Below are 27,221 nucleotides of genomic sequence, written 5' to 3' on the forward strand. Positions count from 1 at the left end.
AATAATATTGTTATATATTGCCCACAATGTGTACTCATCTAGTGAGGGTGTTGGTATGTTCAATATAGGTTCATAGAGATTAGTAAGCACAAAAGGGAAATTGTTTTTGTTTAGTAGTAGCTAGCTCTAAAGTGAAAATAAACGGCTGCCTTTGAACATTGTGCATTTCCCTCTGTATCAACATGTGTGTCAAATAATTGCAGGGCCCGGGGTGGCGGAAAAAATACTCCTTGGCAAAGCAGCTGAATCATTTCCTTTTGTCCCCTTCTCTGGGTTTTGAGCTCCGCGTGTGGGCACGGGGAAGTAAACAAAGGCCCGTCGTTGTCAGGTCACAAAGGCATGGCAGCATGTCCCTAGATTGCTCAGTGGGCAGAGCACGGCAAAGGCCCAGGTCCATGCGTGATGTGCTGCTCCAGCCCAGGTATTTTCTTTGAATGCTGGGATTTGTAGCCTTGTTTATTCCATTATAAAATAGAACTGCAAGGCCTAGAATTCAAAGGAAAAAACCTGGACCGGAGCAGGGCATCACACATGGAGCTGGGAAACCTGGCAGCTGTGAAGGTCCCTGATGGAGCACATAAAAGGTGATTTGCAGGATGGGAGGTTTTTTTTGGAGACAGACTATTTGGGTTTCGCACCACAGATCCGGATGGACATTATGCAGACCTTTTCTTTGCCCTTGTTTTACTGGCAGTCACCTCCCTCCTTCATTCTGCCACCCACACACCTATTGGGTTTCAGTTCCCTTAGGATCCGGAGGCCCCTAGACAGCCCACAGTCCCCCCCCCCCACCAGCTATACGCAGACCGACAATCTTACTTGTTGGAAGAAGTTTTTATTAACACAACTTTTGTATTCTCATAGCATAAAGTCATAAATCATTTTTCATAAAAACATTACACAAATATTTACAAGTCATGAGATACCAAATTAGTGACCATAAATCTTTTCTGATAGGATCCCTTCCTGTCCTGAACCACCATTGGACCACACAAGTGACCCATATCTCACCTGTATCCTTAGGAGGGGCGGTTACCCTGACTACACCGTTCCTTGTCCTTACGTTCAGGGTTCTGCCCCCCCTTCCAAACACCAATCAGTCTCTGGGTGTAACGGGGCGGCCAAGAGCTGGAGCCCCATGGCCCCCCCCCCCCAGCGATCTGTGCTCCCTTACCCCTTGATCTGGTGTGTACATCCGCAGGTTGGCTCAGAACTTCAGGATCCTATCCCTGGTGTCCTCCCAGGGCCCCAACCTTGGGGGACCCCCCTGTTTCTGGTCACTTTAATACCTCAATTTCCACTTAAACCTTTCTTCGCAACCTAAATTAAGGAGAGGGTGTGTGGGACAACTGCGGCCCGCAAGCTCCAGCCGCCGCGTCCGGAATAAGAAGGATGAGCCTTCTTGGGGGGCTCTTAAATAGCCCCCCACCAGCACGCGGCAGCTGGAACCGGCTAGCGGCCAACGCAGCCGCTACGATTCCTCTGTTTGTACTTCCGCCCTCATGCGAGGCGTGAGGCCGGAAGTCCTTGGCCAGTCTCTCGCACCACCGGTGCGTAAGGGGAGCGTCGGGCCTCGGAGGCCCCGTCCCCCAACTGGCCACGCTCCCCCTTGTTGGGGGGGCGCTTTACCCTAGGATCCGGTGGCCTCCAGACAGCCCACACTCCCCCCACCAGCTATACACAGACCGACAATCTTACTTGTTGGAAGAAGTTTTTATTAACACAACTTTTGTATTCTCATAGCATAAAGTCATAAATCATTTTTCATAAAAACCTTACACAAATATTTACAAGTCATGAGATATCAAATTAGTGACCATAAATCTTTTCTGACAGGATCCCTTCCTGTCCTGAACCACCATTGGACCACACAAGTGATCCATATTTCACATGTATCCTTAGGAGGGGCGGTTACCCTGACTACACTGTCCTTGTCCTCACGTTCAGGGTTCCGCCCCCCCCCTCCAAACACCAATCAGTCTTGGGGTGTAACAGGGCGGCCAAGAGCTGGAGCCCCATGGGCCCCCCCCCAGCGATCTGTGCTTCCTTACCCCTTGATCTGGTGTGTACATCCGCAGGTTGGCTCAGAACTTCAGGATCCTATCCCTGGTGTCCTCCCGGGGCCCCAACCTTGGGGACCCCCCCTATTGTTTCTGGTCACTTTAATACCTCAATTTCTGCCACGAGGGCGACCAGGGCCCCAAAGGTCCTTCATCCTCCCCACCCGCGAAAAGACTGCGAGCAAAAAACCACATGCCCTGAATGAACTGATTGGTACCAGCATCCGATAGATGCACCATGTCCTTGTGAAACATGTCAGGGCCCTTTAAAAGTTTGTGAGGAATGTTCCATAGCCGCCCTGGATCAGGGCATAGTTTGACCATTTCGGTGTTAAGGTGGCGTACTGAGACGTTGATTGTCCCTGATTTGATTCCTGCGCCCCACTTGCGTCGAGGCACCATGTGGGACCAGGCAATTGCTGCATTTGGGTATTGTTTTGCCAATTTTGTGATTTCCATGAACATCATTTCTCTTAGGAGGCAACGACTTGGTGCGAATGGGTCGCAAGGCACTAAGTGAATAATGATGAGATCCGGGGACTGGAGCCCCTCAAATCCTTTTGCTAAATTGATCAACTGTTGGAGTTGGGCGATTCCAACTCCGCACCAACGAAAAGCCACGCCTTGGACCATCGCCGGATTCGGCCCACGGAGCTGTTGCACCCGGTACGCCGCCCGTCAAACAAACGAATGCTCCAAGACCCATACAACATGCTGTGACATTGCCCTGAAATGAAAAGAAAAGAGCATGAGATCACCACATTTCAGAAACCAGTTTTGTGACTATACCAGTTCAGGCCTAATGTGCCTCCTAAAGCAATCCGATGACCAATGACCGATACCCTTCACTGTGGACACCGGCAGGCCCGCGGTAGCCGGCAGCATAGCTGCCCCAATTTTAAAGGAACGGGAGGCGTACCCTTTTTGGTCAACCCCTATTGCCCTCATCGCTATCTTGAATACCTCTAAGAATTGGTAGCGGGAAAGTCATTCCCCGTTAGCGTGGACGAACAAGGCAGAAGAGCCTGAAGGTGGACGGACCGAGAGGTAAGCTCTCGTCAGTTTCACAGGGCAGAGGGGCTATCCAATAGAAGCACTAAGTGTAATGCGCACTCCTCTTTTAAGCTGGTTCGTTTTTTGACTTGCGCAGGACTATTGATAATAACTCTGCACTGACTACCACGTCTCCCCACTGCAACCCTCCTGCGTGATCGCCCCTGGAAGAGCCCACTAATTTGCTGATGTGGAATGCCCCGTAGAAGGCTATTGTAAACGCTGCCGAAAATAGTGCTGACTCAGCCTGCGAGGAGCAAACTGTTGGGAGGGCGCTCAGAAGATTCTCTAACAGGGTGACTGTTACTGGGCGCCTAGAGTCTGACTTCACCTGGACAGCCCTAGCCCATCCTGCTAGGGCCCGTTTAATAATAAACATGTTCAGTGGTGCCTCCATGTTCTTAATTCTAGCGAAAAAACGTATCGCAGCCAGGTAAGCTTTTGCACAAGAAACAGGTCATCTCTTGTCTTTCAAATGCTGTAAGATAGCGCATATCGCTGACTCCGAGAATAACTCTGAAATTTGCTGCGCATGCAAGAACCGCCTGTACTGGTAAAAATCGTTCTCATAAGCCCACCTAGTACGCCGCGCTAAAGATGTTGCTACTAAGCCTGGGAGGGCGGGACACCAATTTTCCACAGAGATTCTGGGAACTCCGTCATCTTCTTCTTGGCCTGAGGGTGGTACCGCAGAAAGTCCTGCATTAATGAGCAAGACAGGGCGTCGGCAGCATTGTTATAAATCCCTGGTACATGTTTAGCCTGGAATGTAATGTTATATTGTAAACATGTTAAAATTAAACGTTTTAGTAGGCGGAGAACCAATGGGCATGTAGCTCTTTGACGATTAATGGCTTCTACTACAGCCATGTTGTCAGACCAAAAGATTACAAATCTATTCTTAAATTCCTCCGCCCAGATAGTGACCCCAACTACAACAGGGAAGAGCTCCAGAAAAGCTATATTATTTGTCCAGCCCAGGCTGACCCATTCTGATGGCCAATCTGCCCTGCACCACAGAGGGCCCAAGATTGCGCCAAAACCTATGCTACCTGCTGCATCAGTATAAAGCCCCAGAGTAGGGCTGGAAACCGCCGGATGAGGCCAAATTACCGCCCCATTAAAGTTTTGCAAGAAAACTTCCCACAACTTTAAATCCTCCCTAACCTCCAGTGACAACCGAGTGCGATGGTGCTTCAGTCAACCCAGCCATTGACCTAGCGATGGATCTAGAAAAGGGGCGGCCCATGGGAATAATCCTCAGAGCAAAATTCAGCTGACCCACCAGCACCTGAAGTTGGTGGAGGTGACTTTTTTCTGTGATAACATTGTTTGTATGGACTCCTTGAATACCTGTAGCTTATCCTTAGGCAGGCAACACTCACCTGCCACAGAATCAATCTCTATCCCTAGGAAGGTAATGCAAGTAGAGGGTCCATCTGTCTTATCTGGAGCCAAAGCGACCCCAAAGTCTTCAAACATCGTGATCAAGGCCCGGAGCGCCCACCTGCATTTCTCTGACCTAGGTGGACCCAATACTAAGAAATCATCCAAGTAATGAATGACGTTGTGGTGACCGGTGTAAATTGAAAAGGTCCACTGTAGGAAGGTGCTGAACTGCTCAAAATAGCTGCATGATACACTACAACCCATGGGCATGCATTTATCATAAAAATACCCACCCTGGAATTGGAAACCCAGTAGGTGGTAATCCTTGGGGTGGACAGGGAGAAGTCTGAAGGCTGACTCAATGTTGGTTTTTGCCAAAAAAGCCCAATGGCCTAAGGCCCTCACTTTTTCTAAGGCGTGGTCGACAGACGCATAGTGGACCGAGCATAGCTGGGGATCGATGGCTTCATTTACCGATGCTCCCCGAGGGGCAGACAAATTATGAATCCACCTAATCTGACCCGGCTCCCTCTTAGGAACCACCCCCAAAGGAGAACAAACAAAGCCTTTCAAAGGCGGGCACAGGAAGGGGCCTGCTAACTTGCCCCGCGCGCATTCCTTTGCTAACTTCTTGGCCACTACTGTCGGGTTCCGTAATGCGGAGATTAAATTTTTACAATGATTCACTGGAGAAACATTGAGGGCTGGGATTCTAAAACCAGAGGAAAAACCATGTGCGAGTATCTTCGCGGACTAAGTCGCAGGATAAGCCTGCAACCATGGTAGCAGAGTGTCAACTTGATAGGGGACGGCAGAGGGGAATCAGTTAGAGGGCTTGCTCGCATCTCTTCCTTTTTTGTTGGATTTTTTGATGCATTTAAACTCTGGGTGAGAGGGGTGTCCACAAAAGGAACAGTTGTGCCTGAACTTGCAGGACCCTGCGGGGGTGCAAACATATCTTCCTATTGAACGCCCAACAAGATCATTTCTTCTCGCCTGAGTATTGTGCCCGAAAGGGCTGCCTCCCTGGTACTTTGTTATTAACACATTCTAACCAGACGTTCACCTCTGTTTGATCCCAACCAATAGATGGATCTTCCACTTTAGCCCAGCGAAAATCCCTATCATATTCCAACCAGGCAGACCCCCCATAAGTGTGCTGTGCCTTCAGTATCTTGTTTGCATAGTAAATCATCGAAATACCCAAATCCGGTTTCTTTTTTAACATCACTGACATGAATACATCGAAACCAAACAACCAGTTCATAATGTTCTCCTCCACCTTGGGTTTCTTGTCCCCAGAGGAAGTTGTCTTAACTTCTTTCTCTTTATTATCTACTTCCGTTCTTTTTGTCCTAATTAATGAAAATATGTCCACAAATTCCCCCTTCCAAATCCTTTCTTTTACTTCTGCACTAACATGTGCTGCCAGCTTACCTGGTCTTGACAGTAATGCATCGGTTGTCCCTTCCTTTGCCGAATTATCCTTGACTGGAACCTTGCCATTATCGGTCAACACATTTGTAACTAAAGGGTTTGCAGTATTTACAGCGCTCGGTGTCGGGGTGACACTCGGGCTATTTGATGCCGCCTGCAGTGGGATTGAGCTACGTGCTACTGCCAATGCTTCTACCTGGCGCTTCAGTTCCGTTAAAGAATTTTGCAAAGAATCGTTTGAATTCCAAGGAGCTGTAGGCGGGGGTGTGTGAGGGGGGGGTTACTAGCCGGGCCATTAATATTTGCTAGTAGTCTAGACACTTCCAGTAAGGCTTGCCTGGATGGATCTTGGACCTGCACCTGCTGCATGGGTACATGAGGTGTAGGGGGTGCCATGGTTAGCGCTGCTGGAGTTGGAACCCCTGGCAAGGGGGTTGGTGGGACCCCTGGCACCGTTGCGGGTGCCAGGATAGCCAATGATTTGCGTATATTAGCTAAAACCTCAGCCACACCTAGCCCTGTTGACATGGTCGCTCCCTCGCTCATGCCCTGAAGCTTGGGCTGCGCGCACACAGCGGGAACTGGAATCTCAGGCACTACGACCTGTTCCAGGGGACTAACAACTAAGGTAGCCTGCTTAGGAGGGGTGGAAGCAGGAGCCTTCCCTTTATTCCAGCGCTTCACAGGTGGGAACGCCGTGTGAGGGGCTACATGGGACCATCTAGGACGACTGCTATTTGCCCCATTATCTTCGGTATCTGATGCTACATCACAACTGTCAGTATCATCATTGCCTAACTTTTCCAAAACCGTCTTCAATAACTGTGATAACTCTGGGTCTTTCTTTTTTCTCTTCCCTGCGCTTGCCTTGTTAGGTGGCATGATGTAATGAAGTAACAGTGGCTACCCTGTGGCGCAGCAAAACTTTTTTTTTTTTGTTTGTTTGTTTTTTTTTTTTTTTTTTTTTTTTTTTTTTTTACACAATGTAAGCAAAGGCGTTAGAGATGTCCCTGTAAACAAAACGACAACGGTACACAGTTACTCAAAACGCCATAAAAACACAATCAGTCCTACCATTTAGTTGGACAGTAAACTAGACCAATGTAGATCACACTCACAGGCTCCTTGCCAGCTCAGGCCACCAAACCTCCAACCAGGGTACTGGAAGAAACAACTATGACCCCTGCTGTAACTGCAATATCCACACTTGCTAGGACACTGGAATGCCAGCAGAGGCCAAGGAAAATTGTGGGCAGAAAAAAGGGCAAATAAAACAAGGGAACCAAAAAACTGTATCCCAAAATGCCAAACTTTTAGGACAACATCATTGGACAAATGTTTAATAATTGAAACCCCCACAATAAGCGCAACCGCACAGTGACACAAATTATAACAATACTTCAAGAATGCCCTTATTTCAAGAAACGCCCCAAGTAGCAATTATAAATACCCACACAATTCAATAATGGGGGAAAAAAACACTACAAACAGTAACACGTGCTAAATCCTTGGAAACTCAAGGCATTTGGAACCAGCACACCATTAAATTATGAACCATAGTTCTCTAAACACTTGAAATAATAGATACAATGAAACACACATTGGCCCGTATGGGGATCGAACCCGCAACCTTGGAAACTTAAGCAGTGATTATGAAAGTGTGTGTGGCATTGAAAGACCCCGGGGCGCGCTGTTTATTCCTTCCCCTCCAGCATTAAATCAAAGCACACTTTGGCCCGTAAGGGGTTGTTTAAACAAACGTGCAATTCAATTACAGCGCGCAAACTTCAAATAACGAGGAAGAAGAGGGGCTTGCTTGAGGAGACCCTTGAATAAACAGCAACGAGCGTAACAAACATCCGTGGCAAAACACGGTGACCCTCACCCGTCAACCGACCTCTACTTACACGCTGATCTCAGACGACAGCTACTCCTCCGGGGACCTTCCTATGAGCCACAACCAGGTCAAGCTCCAGATGCCGCGACCGCCTCCTCTCCTTCTCGAGGCTCCGACGAAACGAGGGTCAAATAGTTTCTCACGCCCACGAAGGAGGACCCAACGCAGTCGAACAACACAAGCTCCAGCCGTCGCGTCCGGAATAAAATGGACAAACCTTCTTGGAGCGGGGGGGGGGCTCTTAAATAGCCCCCCACCGGCACACAGTGGCTGGAACTGGCTAGCGGCCAATGCAGCCGCTACAATTCCTCTGTTTGTACTTCCGCCCTCACGCCTCACGAGGCCTGAGGGCGGAAGTCATTGGCCAGTCCCTCGCACCACCGGTGCGTAAGGGGAGCATCGGGCCTCGGAGGCCCCGTCCCCTAATGGACTACGATCCCCCATGTTGGGGGGGGGGGGGGTGCTTTACCCAAGCTCCTTGCAACAAGAAAGGCTTTGGTACATCATTCTAATGACCAATGATGTCTAGAACAATTGTCTAAGCATTTGAATTTCTCCATAGCACTCAAGTACTGTGAGGTGGACTACAGTGCCATGCAGGCGCCACAACAGACCGTAAATACACATGTATAGACTGGTCATTTCATAGTACATTAAGCTCTGAACAAAGCTAGTTTTTCTCAAATGACAGCGATATGCAGCTCAGACATGCGCATAGACAATTTTACAACTTGCTGGAATACTGAATAAGCAGCTACCTACGTCATTATAATATGAAATCTCTTTATTGATGGCATAACTTAAATTTCACAATTGCTTTATTAACCTTGTTGCTTTCTCAGATTTGCTTGAAAGTGCACCATTTGCCCACTCATTTTTTTTCAAAAATTTCCTGGGGTCAGAACCTCCCCTACCCCCAAACCTCTCTTATTACAGAAGGGCTCGCTCGATATACTCGCTCGCCAATGGGAACTCATCCCAAACATTTACAGCACACCACCTTCAAATGTCACCAGCCACCAATGTACTTATGTGTGCAGAGTTCTATGCACCCACTTACTACGCAACTGGGATGGAGAACTTCGCACACATAAGTATAGGGAGTGGGAACTCATAAAAATCAGCACCTAGTTTGTGAATACCGACAGTAGTACACTTACAAAAAAAAAGTGTAAGTTTATCTTTGTGAATCAGGCTTCCTGAATTATGTCAGTTTTGTCAACCATGTAGCTGTCTGTTGTGCACCACTGTGTCCAAGTACAGTTGTTGGTAATGCTCAAAGGAACAGGCATGCGAAAATGTGAACTTTCAGGTCAGGTGTGTGTTATGCTGAGGTTTTTAAAAAACATAACAGCTAAAAGCAAGTGAATTTTTTTTAACATAGCAGATTGAAAAGAAAAGTCTTTCATAACTTGTGAACAAAATAGTGAAGGTGTAGCCCAAATATGCCCTAGGGAGTTTGTTCCATTTCCTCACTGCTGCCACTGAAAAGTATTGTTTTTGGGATGTCGAGTATAAACTGCCAGCGGAAACGCAAAGATCCGCAAGCTGTATGAAGACAGAATTATGTGGCTATAAAGTGAGGGGCAGCCTCATGACTAAGAGTGGGCAGAGCTCACAGAGTTCCACTCAACATAATTCCATGGAGTTGATTTAAAACTCAGCAGAATTCCATGGAGTTTTGTGAGCTCCCGGTGAGGCCAGAGGGTGGCCTGGATGGCTGGATCCAGTGCTGGCACCTGCTGCAGCTCCATGCCGCCGACGTTGGGCCAAGTGCACACTGCAGCCCATGTATGGGCCACACAGTGCAAACGCAGACTGTCTGTGTGGCCCATAACTGTGTTGCAGTGTGCATGCAGTAAGCTCCACTCTGCTGGCGGGGCTAGCACAGTTTTTGGCTGAACTCTGCGCTCCAAGGGGAGTGCACGGTGCCAAAAACTCTGTAAGCTCCACCAGTGGAGTGGAGCTCACCGCCCACCCTTATTCGTGACTAGCCTGGTGAACAATCACCAAATCCTTAAACAAAACCCTCTTTTAAAAGGGCAATCAATGGAGATACTGAAGAAGAGACTGAGGATGTTGTAGAGGAATGCATGTGCTACACCGAGCACTAGTAGCAGTCATTTGATCAGCTTGATAGGGAGACTCGGGTGTCAAGCAATGCCTTAGTCAAGCCAGGACTGAACCAAACCCAGGAATAAAGGGGGTAGTGATTCATACTGATGCAGGGTAGGAGCTTTCCCTGACAATGAAGGTACCACAATCATATGCTCTCCCCTTAGAAACCTGGGGCTGTATTACGCATAGGGTGTAGTTTCCCTATTGGCACCATACCATAGTGCACCTTTAAACAGGTGCATTAGGTGCAGACTTGGGCAGTGCCCCCTACTATGATGGATGAACTTGTACTGCCATGGGGGAGCTCATCCAGTAAAATACGCAGCAGATAACTCAAAGTTGCTCTGTGTTTCTCTGTGTAGGGGGGATACTGCTTGCACTTTGAAGAAGGGGGAGAGATCCCTTTGCAGGCAGGTGAGGTGAGTGATGGCACCTGCTTGCAGGGGTATGTCTAGGGGACCCATGGGACTAGACACAGGCGATATATTCTGCTCTGCTGACGAAGTTTTAGCCACTTTGCGTTACGCTTGTAACACAAAGTTTCAGCCAAATTCCTCCAACCACCACTTGGCAGAGGTTTTTCCTTATATGCGGCTCACAAACAGTAAGTTGGCAAGTGCAAACGAGGTTTGACATGTTCTAGCTTAAGTTTGCATCACAAGCGGGGCACCCAGTGAGATTTCTACAACGCAGGAGGTTGCAGGAGATCGCAACTGTTCATGGTCAGAAAGCTGCAGTTTCAGTTGAAAATCTACTTGAAAAATCAAGTGAAGAAGCTGCCCCCTGTGATCTGCCATGTGTTGCTGTTTATGCTTGATTTTCAGCACAAAATGAGCTCCCACCTCTAAATCCCATGGCAGGCAATACGGTGTGCCTGTTTCAACCCGTTCATGGAATTCTGCAGAATTTTGCTGAGATTTTCTTTTTTGTAATTCCATGTAATTCCTTGGAGTTAAACTCAGTGAGTTCCACCCAGGCCTGCATGGGACTCCCTTTTACCACTCCAGAGGGCTGCCCTCAGGGGGAGCGCAGACAGTGCGCCACCTTTTTATGATGCACATTCAGTGTGCTTCTTAAGGGTCTGTTTGCCTCTGCGCCCCATCCTTAATACGGCATAGGCGCAGAGGCAAATTGATTCCATAATTTGCTTGGGAGCATGTCCTCATGCAAATGAGGGAACAACCTCTTAAAAAAGCACTGGTGCTATACGTGTGCGCACCAGTGCTATCAGTATCACAGTAGGGGACGCACAAGTGTCTACAGCTCCTTCTACAATGCCAAAGTGCCCCTGGGGTGCACGAAGTGAGTGCAAACACCTTTTCAACCCCAGAGCATATTTGTAATATGGCCCCTGATGTGCTAGGGAAACATCTGTGTCTAGATAGCTGCTAATATTTCACACAACTCTTGATGATATGGGGCTGGTGCTCCTTGCCTCAGGTCACATTATGAGACTTAATTTGTTGACACTCTGGGCTCTACTGGCTCCATCACCCATACTTTGTCTCGAGGTGAGAATTCTACCAGAGTGGCCTTCCAGTCATACCACTCCATCACCTCTTGACTGGCCTCGAGGTTTCTCCTGGCCTGTTTCCAGAAACGCTGTGTCTGGTTGCGGAGGGCCAGTATGTAACTGACCACATCCTGGTGAGGTTTCTTGGGAGCTTTCTCCCATCCCTCCTTGACTATGCTTAGTGGTCCCCTGACAGGGTAACCATAGAGAAGTTTAAAGGGGCTGAACCCCACCCCTTTCTGGGGCACCTCCCTATAAGCAATGAGAAGGCATGGCAAGAGGACCTCCCACTTTCGCCTTATGGCCTCAGGTAGGCCAGTGATCATTCCTTTCAGGGTCTTGTTGAATCTTTCAACAAGCCCATTGGTTTGAGGATGGTAAGGGGTGGTAAACTGGTAGGTTAACCCACACTCATCCCACAGGGACTTCATGTACGCTGACATGAAGTTTGTGCCTCTGTCAGACACAACCTCGTTTGAGAACTCCACATGGGTAAAAATCCCCATCAGAGCTCTGGTCACCACTGGTGCAGTCACTGTCCTTAGAGGGATTGCCTGTGGATAGTGGGTGGCATGGTCCACCAAAACCAAGATAAACCTGTTGCCTAGTTCGGTTTTAGGGTCCAAGGGTCGAATTACGTTGATGCCCACCCTTTCAAAGGGGGGCCAATGACGGGCATTGGGATCAGGGGGGCCTTAAGCATTTTCCTCGTCTTCCCACTAGCCTCGCTGGTTGGGCAGGCACTACAGAAATTCTGAGGCTACCTGCATTCTAGGCCAATGGAAGTGGGTGAAAAGCCTGGCAACGGTCTTGTCTTGCCCCAAATGTCCTGCCAGGGAGATGTCGTGAGCCAGGGCCAGTAACACTGGGGGACCACCAGCACACATGCTGCCCCAGCGGCTGGTACCTTAGGCTCACTGGAGAGGAGATCATTCTCCCAATATGTTGTGATCACCAGAGGCTTCACCTGCTGCTTGGGCTGAGGTCTGTTGCCTGAGACCCTAAAGTGTGGGGCACTCCTTGGGTGCTTTGCAGAATTCCCCCCTGGTTGGCCCACCCTCTACTTGCCAGCCAGCAAGCTCAGGCAGGTTACCCAGGGCGGCGATATCTTCCCCAGTTGGCTCAGGGGCCTCCTCTTCTGGGACCCAGTTAACCACAGCGGGAATATCTGGGGCCGGTTTCCAGCACCCCTTGCCCTTCCTCTGTGCAGCTGTCTGGGCCATTGTTCTAGGCTCCAGACGCCCTTGACTCTCTTCCCAGGCAGCCATGGACTGTGAAGTCATGCAGACCCACTCAGGCAACCCTAACATATCCAGGCAGGATCTGAGCTCTGCCTCTTTCCAGGCAGTGTGCTCAAGATCATTGCCTAAAAGACAATCTACAGGCATGGCAGGACTCACAGATACTTTGAGTACCAGAGACCCCCCCCCCCCCCCGGCTCAAAGGGAACCAGAGCTATCAATTGGTGGCTCTCTTGATTGTCAGTGAAAATCACCTGGAATGTATTAGCGATGACCTGCTCTACTGACACCAGCTGACCCCTGACAGTAGTCATACTGGCTCCTGTGTCACGCAGAGCTTCCACCCTTTGCTCATCAGTGGTGACCCACTGCCTATACTTGGGAGTATTGGCAGGCATGTGGGCTTTTGGCACCATTTCCGTATCTCCCAGGGATACTAGTGACAGCTCTATCTGCTCCCCAAAGATAACTGGAACCACCTCCCCCAAGATAACTGGGACCACCTTCCCCCGTGTGCTGCACTAGCCAACCCAGGTGTCTGCCCTCCAGTCGGCGGCTGTGCCCTCTTGTGGTACTGGGAGTGGCCCTTATAGTGTCCAAAATTGAAGCACTCTAAGCATTTGGAGATACACTTCCCTTTTTTCTTGTCAAAGTACCCTGGCTTCCTGTCAGATTCAGGTGGGGACTGGTTACCAACTCCCCACCCCACCCCACCCCCAGAGTTGTTTTGGGGTCCTTTTGAGAACTCCTTATTTTTAAGTTTTTCTCCCCCATCTTCCTTCTGGTGGGAACCCTGACCACCTTTGTGGGTGTGTCTCCCCTCCCCCAGGTACCTTCTTGGACACTCTGGTGCTAACCCAGAGGTCCACCTCCTCAGCAAGCTTTCTAGGATTAGTCAGCTTATTGTCAATTAGGTGCTGGCGCAACTCTGTAAAGCAAACACTGAACATATGCTCTTTTAGGATCAAATTATATAACCCCAAATACTTATCTACTTTACTGCCCTCCACCCATACATTCAGTGCCCTACTGGAGAAATCAAAAAAGTCTACCCAATTCTGTGTGGAGAGTTTGATGCTGTCCCTGAACCTCTGACAGTATTTCTCAGGTGTCAGCCCAAACTTGGCAAGCAAAGCAGTTTTCATGGGTGTATCTGTTTTGATCCTTAGGATCCAATGCAAGGAGTGTGTCCCTCCCCACTACTGGATCATACCACCACAAGGCCACCGCCCATTGCTCTTCAGAGACCCCATGAGCCCTTAGTGCAACTTCATAAGCAGCCAACCACTTATCAACGTCATCTCCCACCACATAACTTGGCACAACATTTTTGGGTATACAAACCTTCCTCTCCCCAGCAGGTCCTGCATGTATGCTGCCACCATCACTGCTGGACTTAGACTGCCTCGCCTTGATATCCAGCTCTTTGAGACTCAGTTCATGAGCCACAAAAAGTTTATTCCAGCCAAGGCTCGAAACTTCAGCTCGTTTGGCTGCTGCCTCTCTCTGCTTTCCTGTCCTCTGCCTCCATGTTTAACTTTGCCATTTGTAGTTGAAATTCTGTCTTCTCGCTCCTTTCCTCTGTGGTCAGGCAATGGCTAGAGACACTGCTCCCTGGTTTACTAGGGGGCACTATTCCAGGGGTAACATCCCCCACTACTGGCAAAACATCCTCTGAGGGGCCCTCCTATGGACCCTCCGCTTCAACGTTCTCATCTGAATGGGCTTCTGCCCAGGCTCTCAGTGCCTTTCGGTATTCCACCTTTATGGAGGCACCCTAGGTAGGTACTCCCATCCCCTTGCAGAACCCCTTCAGCTAGTTAACAGTGTATGTCTCGAGCTTGGCTAGGTCAAAATCTTCAGCTCCTGCTTGAGGCCCAGCCAGAGATATGTTGAATGAGGATTTAGATAAAAATGTAAGGCAGAAAATGAAATTGCCGAAAAAGATTTAAAAAAATAAAGTTGACCTTCAACTGTGGGTAGGTAGTGTACACATAGCTATTGTATGTCATTGCACAAATACAAGTTCTATTCTCACCACTGATCACCAATGTTAGAAATGGAGTCTTTGGTTGGCAGTCAGGTTATCCCCTCTCTAAGCAAGGACCATCACTCTAGTCAGGGTAAGTCACACACAATCCAAATTATCCTGTGCCCACCCCCTAGTAGCTTGGCACTGAGCAGTCAGGCTTCACTTAGAAGACAATGTGTAAAGTATTTGTGCAATAACTCCTGCAATAACACAGTACAGCATCACACAAATACACCACACAGTGTTTAGAAAAATACAGAATATTTATCCGGTTAAATGCAGGTAAAAAACGATCAAGATCTGATAAGTACACATTGATATATCACTTCAGAGAATAATAAAAGAAGTCTTTAGCCTTTAAAAAGCAACAAGTGTCTCTTGCAAGCACAAAGTACCTGGTTTGCGTTCAAATCCTCTGCATGGAACCGCGGAGGAGATGCGTGGGAAAAGGGGGAGGTGTGCGTTCGTTTCTCTAGGTGCACACAGACGATGCGTCAATTTTCCACGCAGGGAAGGCTTTGCGTTGATTTCCCGCACACTGACTTGGATCCTCTTCGGGTTGCTGGGTTTTCGGATGCCCTGGGGATGATGTGGCTTCAATCCAATGGCCAGTGCGTTGCGGTCTTAGCACTGGTACTGCGTTGATCTCCTCTCGGGGAGCTGGGCTGTGTCATTCCGGTTCGGTGTGCAGTGATTTTCTCACCGTGATGCAGGGTGTGAGTCGTTTCTGGCAAGCTGTGCATCGAATTTTCACCGCAGAAGGAGTTTCTTTGCAGGATGAAGTCTTTTTGGTCCTGAGACTTCAAGGAACAGGAGGTAAGCTCTATCCAAGCCCTTGGAGAGCACTTCTCAGCAGAGCCAGAGGGCAGCAAGGCAGCAGGGCTGCAGTCCTTTGCAGAAAAGCAGTCAGGTGAGTCCTTTGAGCAGCCAGGCAGTTCCTCTTGGCAGGTTACAGGTTACAGGTTCTGGTTCTTGTCCAGAAGTGTCTGAGTTAGTAGGGTCAGAGACCCTGTTTAAATGCCCAAAATGTGCCTTTGAAGTGGGGGAAAATTCAAAGAGTGGCTTAGAAGTGCACCAGGTCCCCATTCAGTTCCATCCTGTCTACCAGGGTCCCAGTAGGGAGTTTGCCAGCCCTTGTGTGAGGGCAGGCCACTGTCCTTTCAAATGTAAGTGTAAGTCCCTCCACCCTCCCAGCCAAGGAAGACCCATTCAATATGCAGATGTATGCAGATGTGTGCAGGTGTGACTGAGCATCCTGTGTTTGGGGTTGTCTGAGTGAAATGCACAAGGGAGCTGTCAACTAAGCTAGCCAGACCTGGATTGTAAGGCACAGAATGATTTAAGTGCAGAGAAATGCTCACTTTCTAAACGTGGCATTTCTAAAATAGTAATATTAAATCCAACTTCACCAGTCAGCAGGATTTTGCATTACCATTCTGGCCATACTAAATATGACCTTGTTACTCCTTTCAGACCAGAATCTACCACTCAAATAGCATATGAGGGTAGCTCTAATGTTAGCCTATGAAAGAAGCAGGCCTCACAGCAGTGTAAAACGCATTTAGGAGTGCTACACTACCAGGACATATAAACTACACAGGTGTATGTCCTGCATTTTATCTACATAGCACTCTGCCCTATGGGTTACCTAGGGCCCACCTTAGGGGTGACTTATATGTACAAAAAGGGGAGTTTAAGGTTTGGCAAGTACTTTTAAATGCCAATTCGAATTAGCAGTGAAACTGCACACACAGGTCTTGCAATGGCAGGCCTAAGGCATTGTTAAGGGGCTACTTATGTGGGCGGCACAATCAGTGCTGCAGGCCCACTAGTAGCACTTAATCTACAGGCCCTGGACACATGTAGTGCACTCTACTTGGGACTTACAAGTTGGTTCATACCCAATTGGCTTATTTAATCTGTCACCGTGTTTTAAGGGAGAGAGCGTATGCACTTTACCACTGGTTGGCAGTGGTAAAGTGTGCAAAGTCCTAACACCAGCAAAAACAGTATCCAAAAAGTGGAGGGAGGCAGGCAAAAGGTTAGGGGTGGCCACCCTAAGGCTGTCAGGGCTAACAGCAATGCTCTGGTGGCGCTGTGCCCTGCTCAATATCTACAAGCTGGCGTTAAGCAACTTTTACATGGCTTAATGTGGCCTTGTAAATATGGGCCGCCCCAACCCAGTTTTCTGTGGCAAAGGGGCGTGCAATTGGTGTTGCTGTGGTAGTTCCCACACAACACCCATTGCTTTTTGATTTACAAGAAATAGCAAAGCTGAGCCAGCACCAAAAATGAACACCACCCCATGGGTGGCGTTAGAGTGCCACAACAAGGAGAAATACTTTTACTTCTCGTTTTTTGCATTCTGCAGCACACATAGAAGGAGAAAATCACCATTAATGGTTGTTTATGTGCAGGAAGGCATCCCTTCCTACATAAAAACAATCTCCCCCGCAACGCAGGCATCCTTGTGCCATGGTGCAAGGGTGGCTGTGTTGGCACTAGGCATCTGAAACACAAGGACGCGCAGTAATCTTGTAAATACGGCGCATCCCTGCTTTTTGGAAATGACGCAGCTCGGTGCAGCAATATTACTTGCGGCACCTTGCTGTGCCATTTCCTACTAAATGATGCACCTAGTGTCTGAATTGCACATTGTGAAACAAGAAACTTTGGTATAAATCCTAGCTTCTCCACTTTGGGTGATCCTAGGTAACTGTTTTATTTCACTTTACCTCCCTTTTTCCTTTTGTCTTCATTATCACATATGAGGACGTTGAAATACATGGCTTCAGGGTGTGCGCTGTACAAATCCTTCTGTGTCTGATTTAGTAAACAATAATGTTTTTCATGTATAATAGAAACCCAGGCCTCCCAAAGAGTTCTCATAACAACCGATTTGCAACTCACGTTGTCAGGGTGGGGGGATGAATGAAAGTTTCTAAATCAATGTTTGAAAACTTTAACTTAAAAAAAACAAGTGCTTCACAATGCATTGGTATAATCTTGGGTACCAATGTGAAATGGTCCTGCATGTTAATGAAATGCACTTTTTGAATTTCCAAACAGACTTTATCATACTTTTACACCTTTGCTGCAAGATGTCCATTAATGAAGGTGTTTTTCAATTAAGAGGTGCAGCATTCCCTAGTTACTTCCTTCCTTCAAATTCAATTAGCCTTTAGATAAATAATTGCCCGTTTATTTAAAATTGTTAGTGTTAGTGCTGAGTCGAGTAAACAGCAGCACAGTGCTGCTGTTGATCAGGGGGCAGCATGTAAACACACACAAACCTCAATTCAAGTGACAGCCTAAACCCCCCTCTTCCCCATTCTTGGCTCTACCAGTCTGGCATCCGAAAGAGCATCAGGGTGTTGTGTTCAGGGAGGCATTGCAAGAGAAATATAGACTGTTAGCTACACTATGCTCTCAGCAAATAAGTTAGCAATTGTTTGTTTAGTATTCCTTCCTATAGTCAGTGCTCAACATATGAGCTGTTCTATTGGTCACCTTCAAAAATACTAGATAGGCTTTTAGGCCGCACCACTGATCTGTAATCTGCACTACTCTCACCGACATACTTTCATGCTACCTAGGCCTTCTGAATCCAGACCTGTAGAGTAACATATCGACGCCCTGCGCAGAATAGAAATAAAAAGGAAAAGTCAGGTCTACTAAACATTTTCATTCAGTGTTTCGAGACCCACTCACATTGCAGAAATCCAGATACAGATAATACTTTAAAATATTAGCAGTGACTTCCACGAAACTGCAAATTCAGATGGCTTTCATTTAATTTGACACCACAAGCTACGAATGCCAATTGAGTGTCCATGTGCCTCCAGCACTTCAAGGAGGGATGCCCTCAGTTCTGCTGTTGACCAGGTGCCCCATGTAAAGGTCAGGAGGGCCGCACTCTAAGTATCACTGTACCAAGATCCAGTAACAGAACATATTGTTGTGCACCGTTTTATATGATCATCTTATGCCTGCATCTGCCTAAATATTTGTTCAAATAAATACGTATATTAGGTATCACAAATGAGTGATTGATGTGTTTCATCAGAAAAGGAAAACAATAATCGAAACAAATCGGTTGCTTTGGCGTATTCAGTGATATCTAAGGATTGAAGATTGCAAAGAATGGGCTTTTATTGTGTCTCAGTCTTTATTTGGGCTCAGCAAAATTTTTATTATGCCAGCATTATTTTGCGTGGTTTTCAAATCTGTGTTACGCAAAACGTGCATTGTTTTAGCCATTTTGCGTCACACAAATTTTTGCATGATTTGTGCCTGTGAGAGACTGGTTCGAATGAGACATTTCCCTGCGAGTGATATTTTCTCCTTGAATACGACATTTTTCCCTCATGCAATCTCCTGACGATGTCTCATGTGACTTCATTAGTGTGAGGTATACTCTTTCAAGGAAATGTCACTCCAGATACTAGTCAAAAATATTTTGCATAATCCACGACTTTGCAAAAATGAAGCGGTGGTTACTTTAGTACTTCTTCTCCAACCTTAAAACAAGGGAGGGGGTAGGTGGGACAACGCTGCTTCCTACAACTCCTTTGCCACCACGCCAGAAAAGGCGGGGGGGTGCTTAAATAGCCCCTTCCCCACCTGGTGAGCGGCGTCCAGAACCGGAACCAACGACACCCCTGAGCACACCCTCAATTTAACTTCCACCCCCACACCTCATGAGGCATGAGGGCAGAAGTACCCTGGCCATCCCACCGCACAACTAGTGCCACCGCACAACTAGTGTGGGGGGCTTGGGACACGGCATCCCCGATTTCTAAGGGGCTGGGCTCCCCCCATCTTGGGGGGGCGCTTTACCATAGAACTCGGAGACCACCAGAAAGCCCTCACCCCAACACCTGCCACACGCAGACCAACAAAACTTTTGTTGGAAGAATTTTATTTATAACTTTTACCAATTACTTCATAAAGACACCAACAGTAATATTTCACTTAAAAAAGAATCTTCAAAAACATATTCACACTTATATATAAAAACCATTTCAATAAGCTTTATTCATTAACCATAAATCAATGTTACAGGACCCCTTCCTGTCCTGAACCTCCTTTGGACCACACAACCGTACCTCACCTGCATCCCTAGAGGGGGTGACTCTCCCAACTTCACCGTTCCTTGTCCTCATGCTCCAGGTTCCGCCCCCTCCGTAAACACCAATCTGCCAAGGGGGTGTAACGGGGCGGCCAGGAGTGGGAGCCCCATGGCCACCCCAGCGATCTGGGCTCCCTACCCCCTAAGCTGGCGTGTTCATCCGCAGGTTGATTCAGGACTTCCTACCTCTGGTGTTATCCTGGGGCTCCAGCCTTGGGGACCCCTCCGTTGGTTATGGTTATGGTTACTTTAGTACTTCTTCTCCCACCAAGACGGCGACCAGGGGCCCAAAGGTCCTTCGCCCTCCCCACCCGCAAACAAGCTGTGAGAGATGGACCAAATGTCTGCAATAAATTGGTCTGTCCCTGCGTCACAAATGAACCATATCAATGTGGAATATATCTGGACCCTTTAAAAGTTTATGCGGAATGTTTGGACCCCAATTGCGGCGAGGTACCATATGTGACCATGTGATGGCCGCGTTTGGGAATTCTCTGGATAACTTAGTAATTTCAGCAAAAATCGTTTCTCTGAGTTCCTTGCGTCCCATGCGCACCAAGTCATTGCCTCCAATATGCATAATAATGAGATTCAGGAACTGTAGTCCCTCGCATCTCTTTGCCATTTTGACAAGTTGCTGTAGCTGCGTGATTGCTAACCCACCAACCCCACACCAGCGAAAAGCCACATCCTGGAACGTCGCAGTCTTAGGGTTACGGAGCAGTTGCAACCTGTAGGCCGCCCGCTGAACAAAAGAATGTCCTAAGACCCAAACCACACGAGGTGCTGTTGAACTGCAATGAAAGAAAACTGTATGAGAAACCAACACGCATTTCACAAACTATGAGGGAACACCCATCATGGCAATTCAGATCTAATGTAGCGCTTATAACAATTGGATGACCAGCTCCCGATGGACTTTACATCTGCTACAGACATCCCTGAGCCAGCCGCTAAGGTAGCTGCCCCAATCCTGAACGAATGCAAAGAGTACCCCTAAGGGTCCACACCTGCGGCACCAAGAGTCACCTTAAGTACTGCTAAAAATTGGTACCACGATAAGCATTCCCCGTTTGCGTGTAGAAAAAAGGCAAGTGACCCAGAGGATGGGCGGGCCAGCAGGTAAGATCCCAAGCGACCCACCGGGCAGAACGGAGACCCTGGCGCAGCTCTAAATTCAATGCGTGATCCCTTACTCAATTGATCAGTCTTGGAGTTTTGCAGTTGAATTATCACCAACCCTGGGATGATACATACATTGGCCCACTGAAGGCCTCCTGAGTGGTCACCCTTGGAAGACCCCATTAATTTGCTAACACGGAATGCTCCATAGAAAGCTGTAGTAAATACTGCGGCGCATAATGCCGCCTCAAAAGGCGTGGAACACACATCGGGGATTCTGTCCAAGAGCCTCCCTAGTAAGGGAGCAGTTAAGGGGCACCTAGTGTCCTTTTTTGAGCCCTCTCTTTGAGTCCAACCTGCCACTGCCCTCTTAATGACAAAGGTGTTCAAATGGGACTCTTGATTCTGTAGTTTCGCAAATAAACGAATAGCGGACAAGTGAGCCTTGGCGCATTAAACTGGTCTGCCCCTTTCTTTCAAATGACTTAGAAAACCACAAGTGGCCTGTGTAGAAAACAAATCTGTATGTTGTGATTTCAGAAAATGTCTGTATTGTTGGAAAGATTTCTCATAAGCCCCCCTTGTGCGGCTGCTACTAAAGATGGGAGGGCGGGCTCCAATCCTCCACAGATATGCTGGGAACTCCATCTTCACCGCCGCCTCGGGGTGGAAGCTCAGAAAATCCTGCATCAAGTAACGAGACAGAGCATCAGCAGCATTGTTATGGACTCCAGGTACATGTTATGCATGAAAGGTAATGTTGAGTTTCAAGCAGATTAAAACCAAGCGTTTCAGGAGACGGAGCACCATTCTGCTTGTTGCCTTCTGTCTATTAATCGCCTCTACCACCGCCATGTTATCTAACCAGAGTATCACTGACCTATCTTTAAATGTGAAGGCCCAAATGGTGATGGCAACAATAATGGGGAACAGTTCTAAAAATGCTACGTTCTTTGTGATCCCCTTCTCAACCCACTCAACTGGCCATTTGCCTCTGCACCAGTAGGTGCCCAGAATGGTGCCAAAACCAACACTGCCGGTTGCATCAGTAAATAGACCAAGGGTAGGACTAGGAACTGGAGGATGAGGCAATATGACCGCCCCATTAAAATCCTGTAAAAAGGCATCCCATATTTTGAAATCCTCCCTAACTTCAAGCGACAGCCTAGTGTGATGGTATTTCTCTGTCAAACCAACCATCACCCTAGTGATGGACCTGGAAAAGGGGCGTGCCATGGGGATTATTTGTAAGGCACAATTCAGTTGACCTACTAGAACCTGAATCTGATGCAGATTGACTTTCTTTTGTGACAATGCAGAGCTAATGGAATTCTTAAAGACCCGTAATTTATCCAAGGGTAAACAACACTCACCTGCTATGGAATCTATCTCAATCCCCAGAAATATGATGCATGTAGAGGGGCCTTCTGTTTTGTCTGGGGCTAAGGGTACCCCAAATTCTTCAAACATAGAAGTTAAAACCTGGAGGGCCCACAATCACCTCGCCGACCCCAGAGTGTCCAGTACCAAGAAATCATCCAAGTAATGTATCACTTCGTGTGTCCAGAATGCTTGGTGAAAATCCATTGCAACAGTGTGCTAAATTGTTCAAAGTAACTGCAGGACACACTACACCCCATAGGCATGCATTTATCATGGAAGTACGACCCACTAAATTAAACCCCTAATAAATGGTAATCATCAGAGTGAACTGGAAGGAGCCTAAAAGCGGATAAAATGTCAGTCTTTGCTAGAAGTGCCCCATGACCTAAGGCACGTAATTTCACTAGGGCCTGGTGTACAGTTGCATATCGGACTGAGAGAAGTCCACGCGGAGCTGATACATCATCTATCAACCGGAACTGGCCTGGCTCTTTCTTGGGAACCACCCCCAAAGGAGAACAAACAAAATTTGTTGTTGGGGGGGGGGGGGGTAAGAAAAAGGGCCCACCAACCTGCCTAGTAGCCTTTCTTTCTCTATCTTTCTTGCCACCACCCCCGGGTTCCTCAAGGCTGATAATGAATTTTTGCAATATGGAATAGGAGGTACTTGTAGAGCAGGGATTCTAAAACCAAAAGAGAAGCCATTAGCTAGGAGTTCTGCAGATTCTTTGTTCGGATAAGACACTAACCATGGGAGCAATTCGTTAATCTGTGTAGGTGATGGCAAAGTAGATTTAATTAGAGGGCTTACTCCCCTCCTTAACCTTCTCTCTGGATTTTTTAATGCACTTGTACTCTGGGTGAGAAGGATGCTCGCAGAAGGAGCAAGTATGTCTGAATTTGCAAGATCCTGGGGGGTGAGAAAATACTTTTCTATTGAATGCCCAGCACAAACCTTTTTTATCACTGGAATATGGAGAACGAAAGGGCTGCTTCCCAGGCAATTTGCTATTTACGCATTTTAACCATACGTTCACTTCAGTTTGGTCCCAACCAATTTCTGGGTCTTCAACCTTTGCCCACCTGAAGTCTATCATATTCTAACCAGGAGTTACCACCATACATTTCGTGTGCTCTCAATATCTTATTTGCATAGCAGATCATTGATATAGCCAACTCAGGCTTCTTCTCAAGCATGACCGACATAAAAACATTGAACTCAAACAACCAATTAGTTATACTTTCTTCTACTTTGGGTTTTTTATCACTAGAAGACGATGCCTTCACCTCCTTGTCTTTGACTTCTACCTCTCTTCTTTTGGCTCTAATGAGAGAAAAAAATGTGAACAAATTCTCCTTCCCATATCTTTTCTTTTACCTCTGACCCAACATGAGCAGCGAGCTTACCTGTTCGGGATAATAGTGCGTCTTGTCTGGCCCCCAATGCTGTAGAACTGCCCCAGGCGTGTTATTGTTTATCTCAGCAACCTTTTTTTCTATGCGGTCGGGGGCAAGAGGCTTCACACCCGGTGCCGGGGTGACACACAGACCCCACCGCCTCAGAGTGTGCTGATGTATCACTGCGCGCTGCCGCAATCGCCTCAACCTGGTGTTTAAGCTCTGCTACAGAGTTCTGTAGAGTGTCATTTGAGGCCCATGGAGTTGTAGGTGGAGCGGGGGTAGCTGAGGTAATAATATTAGCCAATAGCTGACACACCGCCAGCAGCGCTTGCGTGGTCACATCTTGCATAGTTACCTGGGCAGCAGAACTGCCCTGCCTTTTTGCACGGGGTTCTTCACTACCGCTTTGCAGATTTCTCCATTAAGAGGAGTCCCTCACAGGGGAATATGAGAGTCTTTGGAAAAAGTCAACTGACATCCTCATGAGTCCTCCTGTGCGTGGTGTAGGTTCATAGGTGTACTATCAGGGGGGTTGTTTTTAAGCATGTAATCCCATTTTTTTCCTACCAACTTTCAATTTTCCTGTGTGTTTTGTGGTAAGCACTTACAAAGAATGAGAAAAATTCACGTACTTTCATTTTGCATAATTACGTGAAATTTTTGAAAAATCAAACACAATTACCTGAACTCGAGCAAAATGCAAACCTGGCATGTAACGCTATATTTGAGCTCAAATCCATTTCGCTGCAAAAACAAGAAGTGCCGTGAAGGACCAGCTGCGTGCCTTCTGTATGTGTGCTTTGTTCCCCTACTCCTGCAAGAGGAGTTTTCCCGAACGAAGTTGAAATTTCATGATAAGCTGTAATGTGAAAGGCCAACTATTACACTATGTGCTGTAATATGAAATGCCCGGAACTTACACGAGAGTACAGCAGTGTAACCAACATTTCTCCTGGACCTTACATTTTACTTGCATTTATTGTATTGCTAACGCCATGGTCCACCTTTGTATGAACTGTGTGTACTTCTCTCATTTCAGAAGCAACGTGGTGTGCATCCTGCCTACTTATAATGCTGTGTGGTTTATTTGGGCTGCAAGGTTTGTATGATAGGAGCCCTGCTATTGTGTTCATTACTGCAACCAGTTTCGTGGTTTAGAATTGAAGCATGGTTTTACATCACTATAGCAGAAATTGAGTAATATTTTAAATGTATATTTACTTTTCTTCCCAGCTTTTAGGATTTGGCTTTAAAAACAGATCTCATTACTGTTTTCACAGTAGAATTTCGACAGGAGCTATGCCACAATCTAAGGCTTCTGTCTTTAATATCTTGCTACTCCGTTTTTGTTTGGTTTCCCACCAGTGGTGTTTTTACCAAAATAAACTAACAGTGGCATTTTAGTTTTGGGCATTATCTGTTCACTTTCAAATCATGCTTCTAATGGCACTTTTTGGACCAAATGAAGGGCATTTCCCACATTACCATGTGGAAAGAGGGAATATCGCCGCCTGCAGCAGTCTAGAATATTTAATATTGTATTTGTTGGGTGTAGCTTGTGCACCCTTTTGTCAGCGCTTGATATAACAATTTCAAATCCATTAAAGTATACATTCGGATGAATGTATTGCTTATTTAAATGCTAACCTTTAGTTCAATTGTTTTTAATAAAACTGGCACTCATCTTGGTGTCGATTTGTTTTGTGAAAGATCCTTTGCTTTAAAAGCTGAATGCCTATAGTTATTATGCCTTCCATTTTAACTATAATTTCCTCTTCAGTTCCTAAGAATTTGTTTTCAGTTTTCGTACTTACTACAAGTAAAACATCCATGGGCCTATTTATGAGCCATTTTGCATCGATGTTGTACCACGTGATGCAAGAGTGACACAAACCTTACATGTATTTTATGAAGCCACGCAAGGCCACTTTGCGTGGCCTCATAAAGCTGGAGGAAAGCAACTCAGCGCCAATCACTGCATTGCCCTACTTTGCCCTGGGAAGGCGTTGCATGGGTGTCCCCACAGAACTCCCATGATATTTTTACTGTTCCCCGATTTACGAGATCAATTGGCATGACAAAACTTGGTGGGGGCCTCTGCAAAGTACCCGGAGGGGACCCCCTACACCCCTGGACCCAGTCAGGATCCTACTTCCTGTGTACAGTGTACTGTTTGGAGTGGGCCCCCTTGGAGCGTGGGCGCTCTGGGGGTGCAGGGAGCCTTTGTTACACCACTGACCAGAAATGATAGACCTGGGAATGTGCCAAAAAGATAAGCCTTCTCAGGTGAGGCGTAATGAGTAGTAATATCTTTATTTCTTCTTGTTACTTCCTCTTTCTATGTGTGCTGTATTCTGATGCACACATAGAAAGAGGAATATGCCTCTCAGGATTGTTTTAATGGAGGAAGGTGCCACTTCTTGCACAAAAAAAATCCTGCATGCAAAACAGGCCTTCTTGTACCACAGTTCAAAGAGGTCTGCATTGGCGCTAGGCTGCCAAAAAGGCACCAGTGGAGGAGAAAAGGCAGGAATGCACCGTATTGCCTTAAATATTGTGCATTCCTGCCCTTTCCCTGCCTGTCATGCAGTGCAGCTCAGCAAGGTAGCTTGGTGCACTGCGGGACAAACTCGTAAATAGGCCCCTCAGTTTTTAAAATGTGCACATTTTTCCTGTCGGCTAACAGGCTTGCTCTGAAGATGTCACGTATCTATATGCCTGAATAGCTGTTTCCTTTAGAATTGACCACAGGCATTACCTTTTCTGGGTTTGTTGCCTGTTTGCTAGCCACCTTTTCAGGTAAAACAAATGCTTGCCATGTATTATCCCCAAGCAGCCAATTTGAGAGAGGACTGAGCCAGACCTAGCTAATAGGGAATATTGAAGGCAGGGTTAGAAGCACAAGATCCCTTTCATTATGCTACTTTAGTGACATTAAAGACTAAGGGCCTGATTTAGAACTCAGAGGATGAGTTACTCTGTCACCACCGTGATGGATATCCTGTCCGCTGAAATCTAAATCCCATGAATTTAATGGGATTTAGATTTCGGAGGTTGGATTACCTGTAACCATTGTGACGGAATAACTTGTCAGCCGAGTTATAAATCAGGCCATAGATAATTTATTTTTCATCTTGATTTGTCGTGAAGGTTGACCAGATTGTAAGGGGTGGGGGGCGAAGAGTCACAATATAGTTCTTTTAACATTTCTTGGTGGGACTTGGATTGACAGACACACGGAGAGTGTACATTTTGAGACTTTTTTCTAAAGGCTTCTATATATTCAGGAACCGTCATGTGCAGACTCTCTAGGTGATTGGCAGTTACTCTGATCATGTAACAACTAGCAGGAGTATTTTAGAACCGCACACTAATAGTAGCATCTATTTACTTGTGGATTAGTGTAAGAAGCTGGCTATGTCTATACTACATAAAAAGGAGATA

This window comes from Pleurodeles waltl, chromosome 1_2 (assembly GCF_031143425.1).
Source record: "Pleurodeles waltl isolate 20211129_DDA chromosome 1_2, aPleWal1.hap1.20221129, whole genome shotgun sequence".
NCBI lineage: Eukaryota > Metazoa > Chordata > Amphibia > Caudata > Salamandridae > Pleurodeles > Pleurodeles waltl.